Here is a 15,715-nt window from a genome sequence, read left to right as displayed (position 1 = left end):
TGTTGGAAGATATGAGCCTCTTTGACTAAAGTTGAAGATTTCCGTTTTATAAACAGATTGTGGGAACAAATTCCAGGTTCTATAAATCTGGGTATTTTTGGGATGTGATAAATCTGACCCTGGTGGATTGGAAATGCCAGTTCTCTTGTTGATCTATTTGTATGGCTGTATTGTGGTTTGGAAGGCAGTATGTCTATTAAGGAAAGGGTAGTTCTGACTGGCTGAGGATGCTTATTTTTTGGAAGAAGGTAAGTATGAATTTGATACTGCAGGGATTTGAATCGGGCTGATGATTCAAAATAAAAATAAAAATGTATTGCTCAAAACTGTGAGCAGAGATTGTCGGATTCCTTGATAAGCTGTAAAACTAATGGTTCGGTTTACGCTGGGTACATTTACTGACCTCAGGCTGACTTTGTCCTTAGTACATATATCTAATGTCGTGAATAGTCTAAAGAGACTCTGACTGAATTGAAAACATTGTTTTGAGATGTTGCCAAATTGTATGATGCTCGGAAGGCAGTAAATGACTTCACATACCCTATTTTGGTGGAAATTGGTTGTTTTTCTTCTCTCTCGCTTGTTTTTACCATACTACATAACAAGATGAGTAATTTAGTGAAGGGTCTGTTTGCGAATCACTGATTTAGCTTATCAAATAATTTCTTCTGGCTGTGACTGTTTTGACCTTGAGTAATACAAATAAGATAAACTTTACAGCATCTGACTCGCTTCGTATATTCTCTCTCTTATATATTTGAACTTTTCTTGGCCTACTCGTATGCAATATATACTACAGAAAGTTTATAGATGTTCTTGGCCTGATACGTTTACTTCGATTCTATCTCGGAAATTGTCTGGACTTGCTCTATTGACTGAGCTGTCTAAAATACTATGGTATGATATTTGGTTTTATTACGAACTTGGACAAAAGTTTGTCAGTCATTGCATAATGACGGAGGCATTTTTTGATAATATTTGTGAATATAACTAGAAAGGGCTTTGATATGAAAATTAGTTAATGGGTTATCTCAAGTTATATATATATGTATATATATATATATATATGGAAAGTTTTTTGGATTAAGAACTAGTCCGAAAGTTTGAATTTTTGTATACTTCTCATTTCGAAGGAGGTGTTGTCCGTAACAGAAAACTGGCCAGTGATGGCATTTAGTTTGTAGTTCTCTCTTGTCTGATTAAGAAAGTAGTTCGTGTCTTGCTTTGATAATCTGCCTATAAAACCTACTAAGGTTATGCAAAAAAAATTAAAAAGTTTTAATCCAAAAATTAAACAGCTACACTATAATGATTTCACTTTCCTTATTGGATTGGCAATAATCCAAGGATCTTTTTCATTAAAAACAAGATACTAGTTAAGAACTGTGTTTTTTTAAAAGTGACATGGATAACAACGGGGATGCCCAGCATCACCTGCGTACAGTCACGTCCTAGCAAATTGTTTTCTTGTGGCTATGGGTGCAGGTGAGGGCTACCTTCTTTGATGAAAGCATTCAGTTCTAAGTTATTGATGACTATGGATGTTCGCTGAACTTGAAGCTACATTACTCCAAAATTGGGGACGACTGCATCCCATGATTTACATTGATATCTTTACTGCGTTGTGCAAAATTTATTTTCAACTGCAAATAAATTATTGTACATATCTATTGTATTGTCCTAGAATTAGTGGTCTGTGAACTGTAGTGTTCGTTTGCGTATATATAGGTATATATATTTATATATATTTAGAACTGCTACACACACAATAAGAGAGATTGACATGTAGGTTTTTCTCTCTCAGACCCTAGTTCTAGTGTTAAATCGCCTATTATTTTATAATTTATTATATGATAATAGGCTGGGGTGCTATCACACAGTCACCGTGGTCCCCATTGACCTGACTGGTGAAAGGTTGCTAGCACAACCATTCCACTCTATATTCTCACTTTTTAGAAAAATGTCCCCTGTTTTTTACTTTCCATTTCACTAGATTATTACATCTGTCTACCACGTTATTGGAAAGCTCACTGCAAGAATAACGGTCTGTTCTAACCCAGAAAAAAGAGCTCTGATTTCGGAAAAACTACGACTTGCTAGAGAAATTGAAAGCTTCTTTTCTTATATCTCTCATAGAATTCGGCCTTATCTGGACAGGGCTGTAAAATTCAATAAGAAGTAAAAATCTGTATAAGAGTTTCTAGACCACTCAACTCTTCCATACGATGTAATCTTACTAATGTTCTCGAAAATCTATGCAGATTGTTTCCTTATCCCAAGGGCTCTCTCTTCCTATGGAACCTCTTTCCGTTGCTTCGTTACTTGTGTTGAAGTGTATACAAGATAGTGAGGCTTTAGCCTTAATTTGTGATGCCTCGAAGGAGTCTAGTCTGTCTCTTGTCCATCTTATTTCTTTTGACCAATGGATGAAGGTTCTTCCTCTCCTTGTTAAGAATAAATCTGATGGTATCAACCTATTGTTGGATTTTTCTTCTAATTTGGCTGGTATTTCCAAAGCCCATATGCAAGACTTAGCTTCCTTCTCGTCTAAAGGATCTGAACTATCCAATATCCTCAGAAAATTTTGCGGGCTTAGTCCCATCTTTATTACGGCTCCCTCCACTCCTATAGTCCCTCCTCCTAACAGCCTATTTTGTAGGGATGCTGCTGCTTTGGAAGCAGTAAAAGAGTTTCAGAAGGACCTTTGCTCACTTAGTGAAGCTTCCTGGCCTGTTGGATATGCTGCTGAAAGTATCAAGGGCCTTTCCTTTTTTACCTTCACGGCGTCAGATTGAGGTAGAATCCTTGGGGGTAGAGCACAAACTTTGGCTGTTCCCAAATAAAGGGTTTCTTGCACCTATTTCTATGGAAACTTGGGTCTTTCTTGCCAACTTGGCGCCTGCCACTATTGAGGAATGCAAACTTAAAGTCCTCAAAGGAATTCAGCTTTTGGATAAAGGTGATCTGATTAAAGCTCCGTTCAATATGAATTTCCTGGATGATAAAAAATGCGGTTCAAATACTGGGTTATATGCAAGAACCAAAGGTGTGATGACCTTTAGTAAAAACAATGCAGATTACTATACTGAAACAATATGGAATGTATTCAGGCCTTACCTTAAGTGTGCATGCATATTTTTAGACCCTAAAGCTTCTTGCGATTCAAGCATCATCTGGTTTGACCATGCAATTTGGTTCTCCCTCAACAATCTACCGAGTATCTTTCCTGACAAAGCTGAAGAATTCCATCTCTCCCTCTTTTGCTCATGGCTTGGTGGTCAAGCTAGGGAGCTGGTCCTTGCTCAGATCGCTTTTATTCAATACAGATCAATTATGTGTGACACCCTCTAGGAGCTTGGGTCAGATGAGTGTGGCACTCTTCTAACCACATGTGGTAGTTACAAAGGAATAAAGAGTATTGTGGGGAAAATCAAGCCTAATATGGATGATGATGAAACTCAAGTCTCCAAACGCCCTAACACTCTCATCTCTCCTGCTGCTTCTTACACCTCTTTTTTGACTCCCTCCTCGAGTGATGCTGTTTTTGGAAGAGGGAGGGGTAGAAGTTATGTTAGAGGCCATGGAAGAAACCTACCAATCAGAAATCTATTGGATATGTAATTTACAGGTACAGAGGAACGCCTGTGGTGGCAGACTTTACCTACCGCCGAAGGAAGAAGCTTGTAATATAGTATTTTCACATTGCTTGTTTACTAGCAAGATTTTGGATTTCTTTACTCCCCAAGCTATCTTTTCAGAATGTTTTGGACATGTTTTTGGATAAACTCTATTACTAAATGAAGTGATGTTTGGTTGGAAATACTTGCCACCTATCAAGAATCTTTTTTATTCGAATGATTTCCTACGTAATGAGAAAGTTCCTATCTGCTCTTGTCATCTTTTTCCGAAGTTTTGTAAGACTTTTGCTAACTTTGGCTCACATGTGTGTACTAATGAGGTTGGAATCATATATATATTCCTATAAGGAACCTCTTGAAAAAAGGCTTGAACCATATTCCCCCTTTTCCACTAAATCCCATCTGGCCTTAGTGGCTCTACTTGAATGCCTGGCCGACTTGGCCTTAAAACTCCAACTGGAGGAAGAAGCTAACATTCTACTTACCTCAACACTAAAAAATATTTTTTGGAATAAGATTAGGCTTATGCCGCAAGAATGGCTTTGCTCTGATACTACCTGGCTTACCCCTAAATTTAAGACTTCCATTTCAGAGGTTAAGGAGAAATGGTTCATTATTTGACTTGATAAAGCCTCTAATACTGCTTCCTTTATTTGTAAAAGGTTAGCATTTGAATCCGCATATTCTAGGCTCAACGGTGTTGAATTTTTAAAAATGGACACATCTCTGCTGGATACTGCGACACGTTTAAATATTGAACTTTCTGGACTAGGTTATTGTCCCAACTCTCTAAAAATACCTGTTCTCTTCCCAACTTATAAAAATCATAAGCATAAATTTAGATGGATTTCCGATGCTTCCAATAGTCTTTTTTCCTTGATTACGAAGGATATCACTTACTGCTTAAATTTTATTTTGGAAGAAATTGAAGCTATTTGCGCCATCAAACGCAATGATGTCAAAAGATTTAGAAATATAGATTGCTGCCCTTTTTGGATCATAAAAAACGCAGCTGAGGTTTCTATTAACCTCCCAGAAAAAATTTCATCTATCTTTATGGTAGACATAACACAATGTTATGAGAATATTCCTCTAAGTGGACCTGAAGGTCTGTTTAATACTCTATCTACTCTTATAATGTTAGTTTTTTCTCACAGGAAAAAATTCGGATTTACATGTATCTCAACTAAAATGCATAAGGGTTGGGTAAAAAAATCAAATAAGTCCACTCCTTTCGTATTTAAAGAGGATGATTTGTATAAATATATCTCTTGGCTCCTTAATAACTGCTGCATCCAAGTAGGTGCTACCTACTACAAACAAATTTTAGGCATCCCAATGGGATTTTCATGCTCTCCGATTATGTGTAATCTTTATCTATGTCACTACGAATACCAATGGATCTTAAAAATGATTAGTAACCCAGCTAATACGTTGTCACTTACACACTTTCGGCACTCCTTTAGGTTTATGGATGACTTATGTAGCCTTAACAATCCAGTGTTCAAGGATACACTTAAAGATATTTATCCAACTTGTCTTAACATCGAACCAACGTACTCTGATAGAGTTATAGGGCAAGACAAATGGGTCATTTCTAAGACTCACTTCTTGAATATTGAGTTTACGCTTACCTCCCCATTTGTGGGCAATTTTTATATGAGTTTCTTCTGGAAAAGGGAAAATCTCAAACTCTTATCCTCTGAATTTACAAAAAGAAAGAGCAATAGACCTTTCAAAAACTCACTACATACCTATCTAGGTATGCTTTTTCTTATTGTATATGCCTCGTCTGACTGCTTTATAGCATTTGAAGGAATCACTACCCTTATTAACAAATTTATTAATAACGGGTTTTCTAAAAAAGACCTTGTCGCTTATATCAGTAACTCATTGACAAAACATAACTGGACCGGTCTTAAGTATGACCTACAGAATTTGATTAATCTTATTGAACCAGAATAAGATGTATCTAATATTTATTGAGGTAGTAGGCCCTTATTCTATGGGTCTACTACCTCATAGAATATGGTGCCTGGGAAAGGGCAGGTACACACACACACACACACACACACACACACACACACAAAAATACACAAGTCGTTACTCAAGGTTCACCACTTAATTTAGTTTGAAACAAACTTGGTTTTTTACAAAAAAAACCGCTCCTTGCTCTTCACCTTTACATGTCTAGTAGAGCATCCATGACATGATCGCACAAACAGCTGTCACTGTAGAAACAGGTGTTTGGACGTTCTGACAAAGGTAGGATTCGAGTAGATAAGATTACACCATACTCCAGGGTTCGTGGAGTGATATTGAAATACCCTCTGAGTGGCTGGCCATAGCTGCGATACAAAAAAATCTTTTGCGATGGAAGAAACTACGCTAGCAGATATAATCGTTCTGAAAAACCTCGCTTCATTGAATATTCTACATAATAGTATCGTGGCCCCATGCCCATTGCTTCAGTTACCATCGCCAGACGAATGTTATTCCGAAAATGCTTTCGACCCCAAAGAGTCACCCTAGTCACTCGGTTCTGATATGTCCACCACTTTGTCTGAGTCACAGATGTGCCTAATTGCGGAAATAAAAGCCGTTCATAACGGAGGAGTGTGGATCGCTTAGTAGACTCACTTGACTACCGAAGATGTGCAATAGATATAGCTACAACCTGATCCCCATTATGAGCCATAACAAATAAATATGTAGAATACACCTGATGACAATTTTAGATGTTTGCTTTTAACTCTCAATTAGCTACTCGCGACAGTTGCTATGCACTGGTTTGATAAAAAGATGCTCGTCTTATATAGACATATTGGTGACTGAACCCAAAGGTTGTGTTTTTAACAAAAAGAAAAGCACTTTACTTCGTATGCCTCATCTAGTATGCTTTAGCTTCTGTCTCTAAAAATGTCCTAGTGGACGGATCTTTTACCATAGACTCTGAAGAGATGTAGGTTTTATGGGTTACTGTCGGTTTGTATCCACCCAAGGTCGAGAGCACTGGCTCGTATGAAGACCGTAAATCGGTATTACAACTATTGGCGAACATACACTTGCTATCTACTGCCACTTGCAATTTAAACACATAATATGTTTTGGTAGTTTGTAGTGTTTTTATATTGTGAAGGTGGGGACTGCCTTGTACATAAAGGAGAAAAATTACCTTGAAAGCTCTCACCTGTATGAGGTTTCGTATTCTCTGCAGTACTCTGTTGTGTATATCGCACGCTGGTATTCTGCCGCTTGTAAGGAATGCCTTTGCTTTCTTGTGCTGATACGTTTTTTGAGCGCTCTGCTGGCTTCACATTCCCGGATCTCGTGCTGAGTATGATTCCGGAGTGGATGGTCTTGAAGGCTGGCCTCGATGGGGGGAAGTGTGCAGATTTCATGCCCTTCTGAAGTGAGATAGAATCTCGCCTATAAATAACTCATAAGGTGAGCGCCTATGCCCACTTAGCACCGTGATTTGTGACCTCTGTTTTGCATTCAATTCTGCGTTGCTGTGTGACTTCATCATGCCGAAAAAAAGTGAGAAAGCTATCATGGAGGCTTCTGCATCAAATTTACAGGTTTTATTTCTGTTGGTTTCTAATTTTTTTTAAAAAAAGGGGATATTGTGAATCTGAATCTGCCTGTTTGCTTAACGGGAAATAATGCTTCAAATAAATGATTGCGATATCGGTTAACATTGGTAAAACTAACTGCTTTTTCAATTGGATCTATTGCTTGAGGAATTGATTTGATTGGTTACTCGATGGCATTTTGGGTATCATGGCTGGGGCATATTGCTACCAGATTTGAAAAAAAGAGATTGTGACTCGAGCTGTTGACTTTAGGGCAGCCAAGTGGGATTTAATGTGCTGAGGATATTGTAGTTATGCATATCAATAAATGGTTTGTTGATTTGAAGCTTATAAAACTTGAAAGTGTCTGCTGACATGGTTTTTTGCAGGGGTTGTTGCTTACTGGTTGTAATTTGGAGGCTAAAATGAAATTTTTTAAGGAATTGTTGTAATTCACCAACTGTAAGAAACCCTAAAAATGGTTATTTCAAGGGTGACTTCTCCTTCTCGCTTTGTTCTGTACTTGGGGTTATGGGTGTTTACCAACAAGAATATAGATTTTTTTACTCTCTCCAGCTTAATATACAGATTGAAAGTAAGTAGACTTGTTTAAATTTAAAAAAAACCCTGTTTTGGAACTGATTTATCTGATATAGGGAATTATGGTATGTGTTTACCTCTGGACTGTTGGAAGAAATGAGCCTCTTTGACTAAAGTTGAAGATTTTCGTTTTATAAACAGATTGTGGGAACAAATTCCAGGTTCTATAAATCTGGGTATTTTTGGGATGTGATAAATCTGACCCTGGTGGATTGGAAATGCCAGTTCTCTTGTTGATCTATCTGTATGGCTGTATTGTGGTTTGGAAGGCAGTATGTCTATTAAGGAAAGGGTAGTTCTGACTGGCTGAGGATGCTTATTTTTTGGAAGAAGGTAAGTATGAATTTGATACTGCAGGGATTTGAATCGGGCTGATGATTCAAAATAAAAATAAAAATGTATTGCTCAAAACTGTGAGCAGAGATTGTCGGATTCCTTGATAAGCTGTAAAACTAATGGTTCGGTTTACGCTGGGTACATTTACTGACCTCAGGCTGACTTTGTCCTTAGTACATATACCTAATGTCGTGAATAGTCTAAAGAGACTCTGACTGAATTGAAAACGTTGTTTTGAGATGTTGCCAAATTGGATGATGCTCGGAAGGCAGTAAATGACTTCACATACCCTATTTTGGTGGAAATTGGTTGTTTTTCTTCTCTCTCGCTTGTTTTTACCATAATACATCACAAGATGGGTAATTTAATGAAGGGTCTGTTTGCGAATCACTGATTTAGCTTATCAAATGATTTCTTCTGGCTGTGACTGTTTTGACCTTGAGTAATACAAATAAGATTAACTTTACAGCATCTGACTCGCTTCATATATTCTCTCTCTTATATATTTGAACTTTTCTTGGCCTACTAGTATGCAATATATACTATGGAAAGTTTATAGATGTTCTTGGCTTGCTACGTTTACTTCGATTCTATCTCGGAAATTGTCTGGACTTGCTCTATTGACTGAGCTGTCTAAAATACTATGGTATGATATCTGGTTTTATTACGAACTTGGACAAAATTTTGTCAATCATTGCATAATGACAGAGGCATTTTTTGATAATATTTGTGAATATAACTAGAAAGGGCTTTGATATGAAAATTAGTTAATGGGTTATCTCAAGTTTTATATATATATATATATATATATATATATATATATATATATATATATATATATATATATATATATATATATGGAAAGTTTTTTGGATTAAGAACTAGTCCGATAGTCTGAATTTTTCTATACTTCTCATTTCGAAGGAGGTGTTGTCCGTAACAGAAAACTGGCCAGTGATGGCATTTAGTTTGTAGTTCTCTCTTGTCTGATTAAGAAAGTAGTTCGTGTCTTGCTTTGATAATCTGCCTATAAAACCTACTAAGGTTATGCAAAAAAAATTAAAAAGTTTTAATCCAAAAATTAAACAGCTACACTATAATGATTTCACTTTCCTTATTGGATTGGCAATAATCCAAGGATCTTTTTCATTAAAAACAAGATACTAGTTAAGAACTGTGTTTTTTTAAAAGTGACATGGATAACAACGGGGATGCCCAGCATCACCTGCGTACAGTCACGTCCTAGCAAATTGTTTTCTTGTGGCTATGGGTGCAGGTGAGGGCTACCTTCTTTGATGAAAGCATTCAGTTCTAAGTTATTGATGACTATGGATGTTCGCTGAACTTGAAGCTACATTACTCCAAAATTGGGGACGACTGCATCCCATGATTTACATTGATATCTTTACTGCGTTGTGCAAAATTTATTTTCAACTGCAAATAAATTATTGTACATATCTATTGTATTGTCCTAGAATTAGTGGTCTGTGAACTGTAGTGTTCGTTTGCGTATATATAGGTATATATATTTATATATATTTAGAACTGCTACACACACAAGCTCCATTTACACAAAGCGAATGAGGGAGACATGTCAGCTCCCTAGCCCAGATGCCCACAAGGTGTACTCAAATGGTATTGGATGGCCATGGAGGTGGACCAATGAGAATTAGGCTAGAGTGAATCTACTTTAATTAGTTTAAAAACACTTAATAAAAGAACCATTAAGAATTAAGCTCTCTAGAAGACTATTGGATAGTCTCCCAAGGGGTCCAATGAGCATTCAACAACCCAATGGCTTGCCTGATTCCTATTGGCCAGGAGACAAAGGGGTTCAATGAGAGTTTAGTTGCATTAATTAATTACCTAAAGCTCTCACAAAAGGGGAAAGGGGGACACATTTCAGAAGACTATCACTTATGCTCATCAAATCCTACTGCTAAGCCTGGAGAGGTCCAATGGGGTGGTAGCATGAGCAAATAGCAAGAGGGGCGACCAAGAGAGAGAGAGAGAGAGGGGGCTGAATTTTACAAGGCATTATTGCATACACACTCACACTAGTCCATCTGTGAAGCAAGAAGACTCTCTCTCTCTCTCTCTCTCTCCTTCTCAAGATTTAATGGAAAGCTTATCACCTACTTCAAGCTCGTGAGAAGGGAGGCCTACACCAACAACTCTTGGCTTTGTGATGCAAATCCAACCAAGAGCCAAGCTTCAATGAATGCTCATCTCCTCTACCATGCTAATTACTAAGCTAAGCTATGCTAATATGAGGGATTATGTGAGGAGATGTACATATTTCTCGTAAGACTACTCCTTCTTCCTCTCAATCTACTCTCATACCCCGCTATCTCTCACCATCTTCGAAGGTGTGTGAGGTCTTGGGCTGAGACCGTGAGGGAATTGATGTTGTGTGTGATAAGTGTTTTGCTTAGTGCTTGAAGCTTCCATCTTCATTGCACTAGCTAGTATTGAAGGAACACAAAGAATTGTATTGTAAAATGTCTCTATTGATGGGAGAAACCATAATACAAAGCCTTTTGGAGGGGGGACCGGCTCCATGTAAATCCGGTCCTCAACTTTCTTCAATAGCTTAATTTTTCTCTCTTTTGAAGTACTATTCATGCTATCTAACTAGGTGTTATACATTTTGTTGGTCTCTCCACCCAAGCACTCCTGCTATTCTCATTAGGAATCTATTCTAATGAAATGCTCACTATGTTTATGCTATTTTTCACTACACACAAGTTACTAGGCAATTAAATGTTACAGATACTTACCTCTCACCCATGAGGCAATAAAGATGAATGAGTTCTTTACCCTGAAACAATACAACTTATCCCTTGAAGAGTAGTTCTCAAAGTTTGTAAGGTGTAGACATTATGCAATGCCAATGACCATAGACCAAAGTTTGTAAGGCTTAGACATTATGCACCGCCAATCACCATAGACCAATAGGTAGCTTTTCAAGCCTTAAGGGAACCAATAAGCTTGTGACTAGAAGCCATGAAACCTACCATCGTACAAGATGCCTTACTACAATATAAGCCTTTAATGAAGGAGCATGGGATAAGGAGAAGAGTGGAATAGAATCAAAGCTTTAATGGTGCTATGCAACCAAGAAGATTTTCCAATGATAAAGAACCACAAAGAGCTTATACCACTAATGCCCAAAATCCTCCACGCTTGGATGTTTGATGCTTTAAATGTGGGGAGTTGAGACATTATTGGAACAAATCACCATGTCTCATTAATAAAGCAGCAGTGGCAATTGAGGTTGACCAAAGGCACCATCCTCTTGGACGTAGTAGTGGACAAAATGGTGGACGAGGTAGAGGGCAAAGCAGAGCAATCAGGACCTTTGAAAAAGGACAAGTTATGAATGCCCATGCACATGCAACCATAGAAGAGCCTACCCTTGGTGAAAAAGAAGAGAGAGCAAGTATTTATGCAGCTATTTAAATGTGGGGAGTTGAGACATTATTGGAACAAATCACCATGTCTCATTAATAAAGCAGTAGTGGCAATTGAGGTTGACCAAAGGCACCATCCTCTTGGACGTAGTAGTGGACAAAATGGTGGACGAGGTAGAGGGAAAAGAAGAGCAATCAGGACCTTTGAAAAAGGACAAGTTATGAATGCCCATGCACATGCAACCATAGAAGAGCCTACCCTTGGTGAAAAAGAAGAGAGAGCAACTATTTATGTAGCTGTTGGCAACCCTAGAACAAACACAAGCCACCCATCAAGGTAAATGTTTTAATCTCCTCATCGACTATTGTAGTACTCATTCCTTTCTATCTCCAAAATGGCTACAAATGGTGAACCTAAATAAACACCAAGCTAGATCTATGACAATAGAATTGGTTAATTAGAAAATCATGGTATCTTGACATTCTATGGGAACCCTTGATTTTGAATGAGGGAGACATGCTATTTTAGCTTTCTTTAGAACCCTCCCAGTTGGGATGTATGATAGGATTCTTGGGATGGATTGGTTATCGAGAAGTCAAACTAGCATCCATTGTGGCCAAGACAGTTTGAATTTTAGAGATAATGAGGCAAGGCAAGTTGAAGTGCAAGGTAAGAATGGAATTCAAAGGATTTATTTAGTTAAAGCAAACCGTCTACTCAAGGGTATGAGAGCTGGACAACAAATATTTGTGTCAAGCTGAATAAGGTCAATCCAAAATCAAGCAATACAAAGCCCTCATGGATTCATGAATATTTAGATGTCTTTTCTAGAGACATCACCACTCTTCCTCCTAATCAAGAAATTGACCATAAGATAGACATTCTCCTAAGAAGTGAACGTGTATCAAAGAGACCTTATAAAATGGCACTACCGAGGCCATTAAATTGAAGGAGAAGCTTTGTCAACTTCTAGAACATGGATTTATTAGACCAAGAAAATCAAGTTGGGGAGCACCAATACTCTTCCAAGAAAATCAAGTTGGGGATCGCTAGAACTCTTCTACAAGAAGGAACATTGGACTCTTTGACTCTGCATTGACTATAGAAGACTAAACTATAAACAACTATCCTATACCACGAATAAATGAATTGCTAGATAGGCTACATGGATCCAAGGTCTTCTCAAAGATAGACCTAACATTTGGTTACTATCAAATCAAAATAAAGAAATAGATATCCCAAAGATAACCTTCAACACTCGATATGGCCATCTTGAATTTATCGTAATGTCATTTGGGTTGACTAATGCACCGGCTACATTCAATAGATTGCTGAAGGATATCTTCAAAACCTACCTAGACAATTTTGTCCTTGTATTCTTTGATGATATTTTAATCTACTCAAGGAAAGAGGAAGAACATGGAGCCCACTTGATGAAGGTGCAAGATATTCTTAGACAACCTAAGCTATATGCAAAGATGAGCAAGTGTTCATTCTTCACTCCAAGGATTGAATATTTGGGTTTTATTGCTTCACAAGAAGGCATCTCAAGGGACCTTGCTAATGTTCAAGACATTGCTGAATGGCCCAAGTTATCTAATGTAAGTGAGCTTAGAGGATTCTTGGGATCACAGACTGGTATAGAATCTTTATAAAGGATTATACAGTGATCACTTCAGTCTTGAAAGGGGTGACGATAAATTGGGAACCACTACACCAAGAAAGGTTTGAAAAAATTAAGCAATTTGTCCCTATTGCATCGTGCCTAAAGCTACCAAATCTCACCCAAACCTTTGATGCCATCACTGATGCTAGTGGTATAGGAGCTGGAGGAGTATTAGTTCAAGAAGGAAGACCAATATCTTTCACCTTGCATAAGATTAAGATTCATGAAAAGAGTTACCCAACCCATGACCTAGAACCATTGGCAATCATTCATGCTCTAAATATATGGAGACATTACTTATTGGGAAGGAAGTTTCGACTTATAATCTATTGACAACCATAACTTTGCATCTACAATTGATAAAATCCCCTCATTACAAACCCTTGAGACAACTCTACCTACTGAACATCCTCAATCAACCTTTAGAGACTTAGGGAACCCACTCAAGTCAACGATTACAAACAAATTTCGGTACTAAACAAGAGACATACCAAGGTCACACCAACACAACAACAAACACACTCAAGGCGACAAATATGGATACCAAAGGATATCCCAAGAATTGATGCAAGCTTCATTTGGGTGCCAAAGGTCCAACTACAAAGTTTTTCTGAGCAAACACGAAGTCAACCACAATATTCACCCAAAGCTATAAAGGAAAGACATACAACCAAGCATGATCCACTACTAGTCATCCATACTCCAAAGGTCAAGAAAACACACGTTGGTGCAGCCAAAGTTGGTCCAAGCTAAAAAGTGGTCTATGCCAGGAAAATGCTATAGGCAGGTGCGATGCAGAAGGCTAGGGTAGGTACCAAGGTTCTGGGTAGCCAAAGGGTAGTGGGAATGTATGTCTAAAGCGAGTTTTTAGGCCAAGAGAGCTAAAGGACAGGTCCTGATGGGGTAGTAGGTGAAGGTGTCCAAAGTGTTGAGCCAGTGCTCTGGAATGTAGTGTTCAATGTGCTCTAGAAGCCGGTCTAAACGGCTCGTCAAACAGAGCCCCTGTGCTCAAGATACTAAAGTTCAAAGTTATAAGGTTTAGCAGATCCTTGATGGACAGGGCAACTGGGGACAAGTGGCCCAAGAAAGTGTCAGTAGATAGATGCATAAAGCTCAAATTAAGGAGCATGCCTGTCTTCTCGGATCATGAATCAGAGCTCTGGATAGCAAGTTATGATCATTTGAAGATTTTACGGGGGCCAGGTTTGAGCCCACTTGATCGCATGGAGGATGCACCATCTGGCATATTTTTTTTGGCCTCGCCAAGGTTCTCAGTGATAGTAGGCATCATGTGGAGCTAGCACAAATCGACGGTTTATCCATTGGATGCTTGGTTAGCAAGATACAACAGGATGAAGTTGGGGGTATTTGGTGGTGGTGAGCTTGCAAATGATTTTTGTTGGTTTTGACAGCCTTGGTTTGCAACCCCAAGAATCTCGGAATGTGGCCAAGTACTTGTGATTTGAGGTGGGTATGGAAAAGCTTTGGCCGAGCCTTACGACTTGAGAATCCCACCCTGGCCCAGGATGTTACAGACAGGTGAAGCGGGGAAAAAAATTGACATGAAGGGTTTTCTCAAAAGTTTTCTTGGGCTTTCTAGGTCACCTATAGAGGGGGGGCCTTTTATGGCTGCCACATGGCATCATTTAACCCACATGCACTGAAGGAAGCCAAGTGACTGGGGTAGATAGGCTAAGGCGTGAGCCCTTTGTAGTGCATGAGATGGAGTGAGAGCTCCAATGTGGTGTGGCGATGGCGGTGCACACTGTGGCTCTGCACGGTGGCACTCCGGGCGGCGATGGGCGCTGGTTTTGTCCAGGAGGGGTGGCGTCGGTAGTGCACCCCCCCACGTGTGGAGATTTTGTGGATCCGTGGCCGTCAAAAGATGACAGGGCAACGCCTGTTCCCACGGTCCTTGGAGGCCCCACCTTTTGGAGGCAAGGGGGGAGGCAATAGCGACCTCACTAATGCCCCCGTCCCCGACATAAATAGAGGATAGTCCCGTAGCCAGTGAGCCAGCGAGAGAGAGAGAGAGAGAGAGAGAGAGAGAGAGAGAGAGAGAGAGAGAGAGAGAGAGAGAGAGAGAGAGAGAGAGAGAGAGAGAGAGAGAGAGAGAGAGAGAGAGAGAGAGAGAGAGAGAGAGAGAGAGAGAGAGAGAGAGAGAGAGAAGGAGCTCAAATCTCGCCTAGCCCAAAGAGGCCGTCATGTGTATAAGAAGAAGACGAGGCCCGTTTCAAAGCTGGCCAAGCAAAGGCAAAGGCAAGGAGGGGGGCCGGGACCAAAGTGAAGAGTGAGGGGAAAAAGAGAGAGAGAACAAGACTGGACAGAGGTGTTCAAAGGGTAAAAAAGAGGAGCAGTGCAAGCTAAGCCCACCCAAAGGGTACAAATAAAGAAGGAAAAATAATAATAAAAATGCCTAGGGGCAATAGCGACATCGCTAATGCCCCCCAAGTGCAAAGAGAGAGCAGAGGAAATCAAGGTGGCTA

Source organism: Adiantum capillus-veneris, chromosome 29 (genome assembly GCF_014529385.1).
Source record: "Adiantum capillus-veneris isolate H3 chromosome 29, ASM1452938v2, whole genome shotgun sequence".
In the NCBI taxonomy this organism is placed as follows: domain Eukaryota; kingdom Viridiplantae; phylum Streptophyta; class Polypodiopsida; order Polypodiales; family Pteridaceae; genus Adiantum; species Adiantum capillus-veneris.
The sequence above is the reverse complement of the archived record's forward strand: the minus strand, read 5'-3'. Positions refer to the sequence as shown.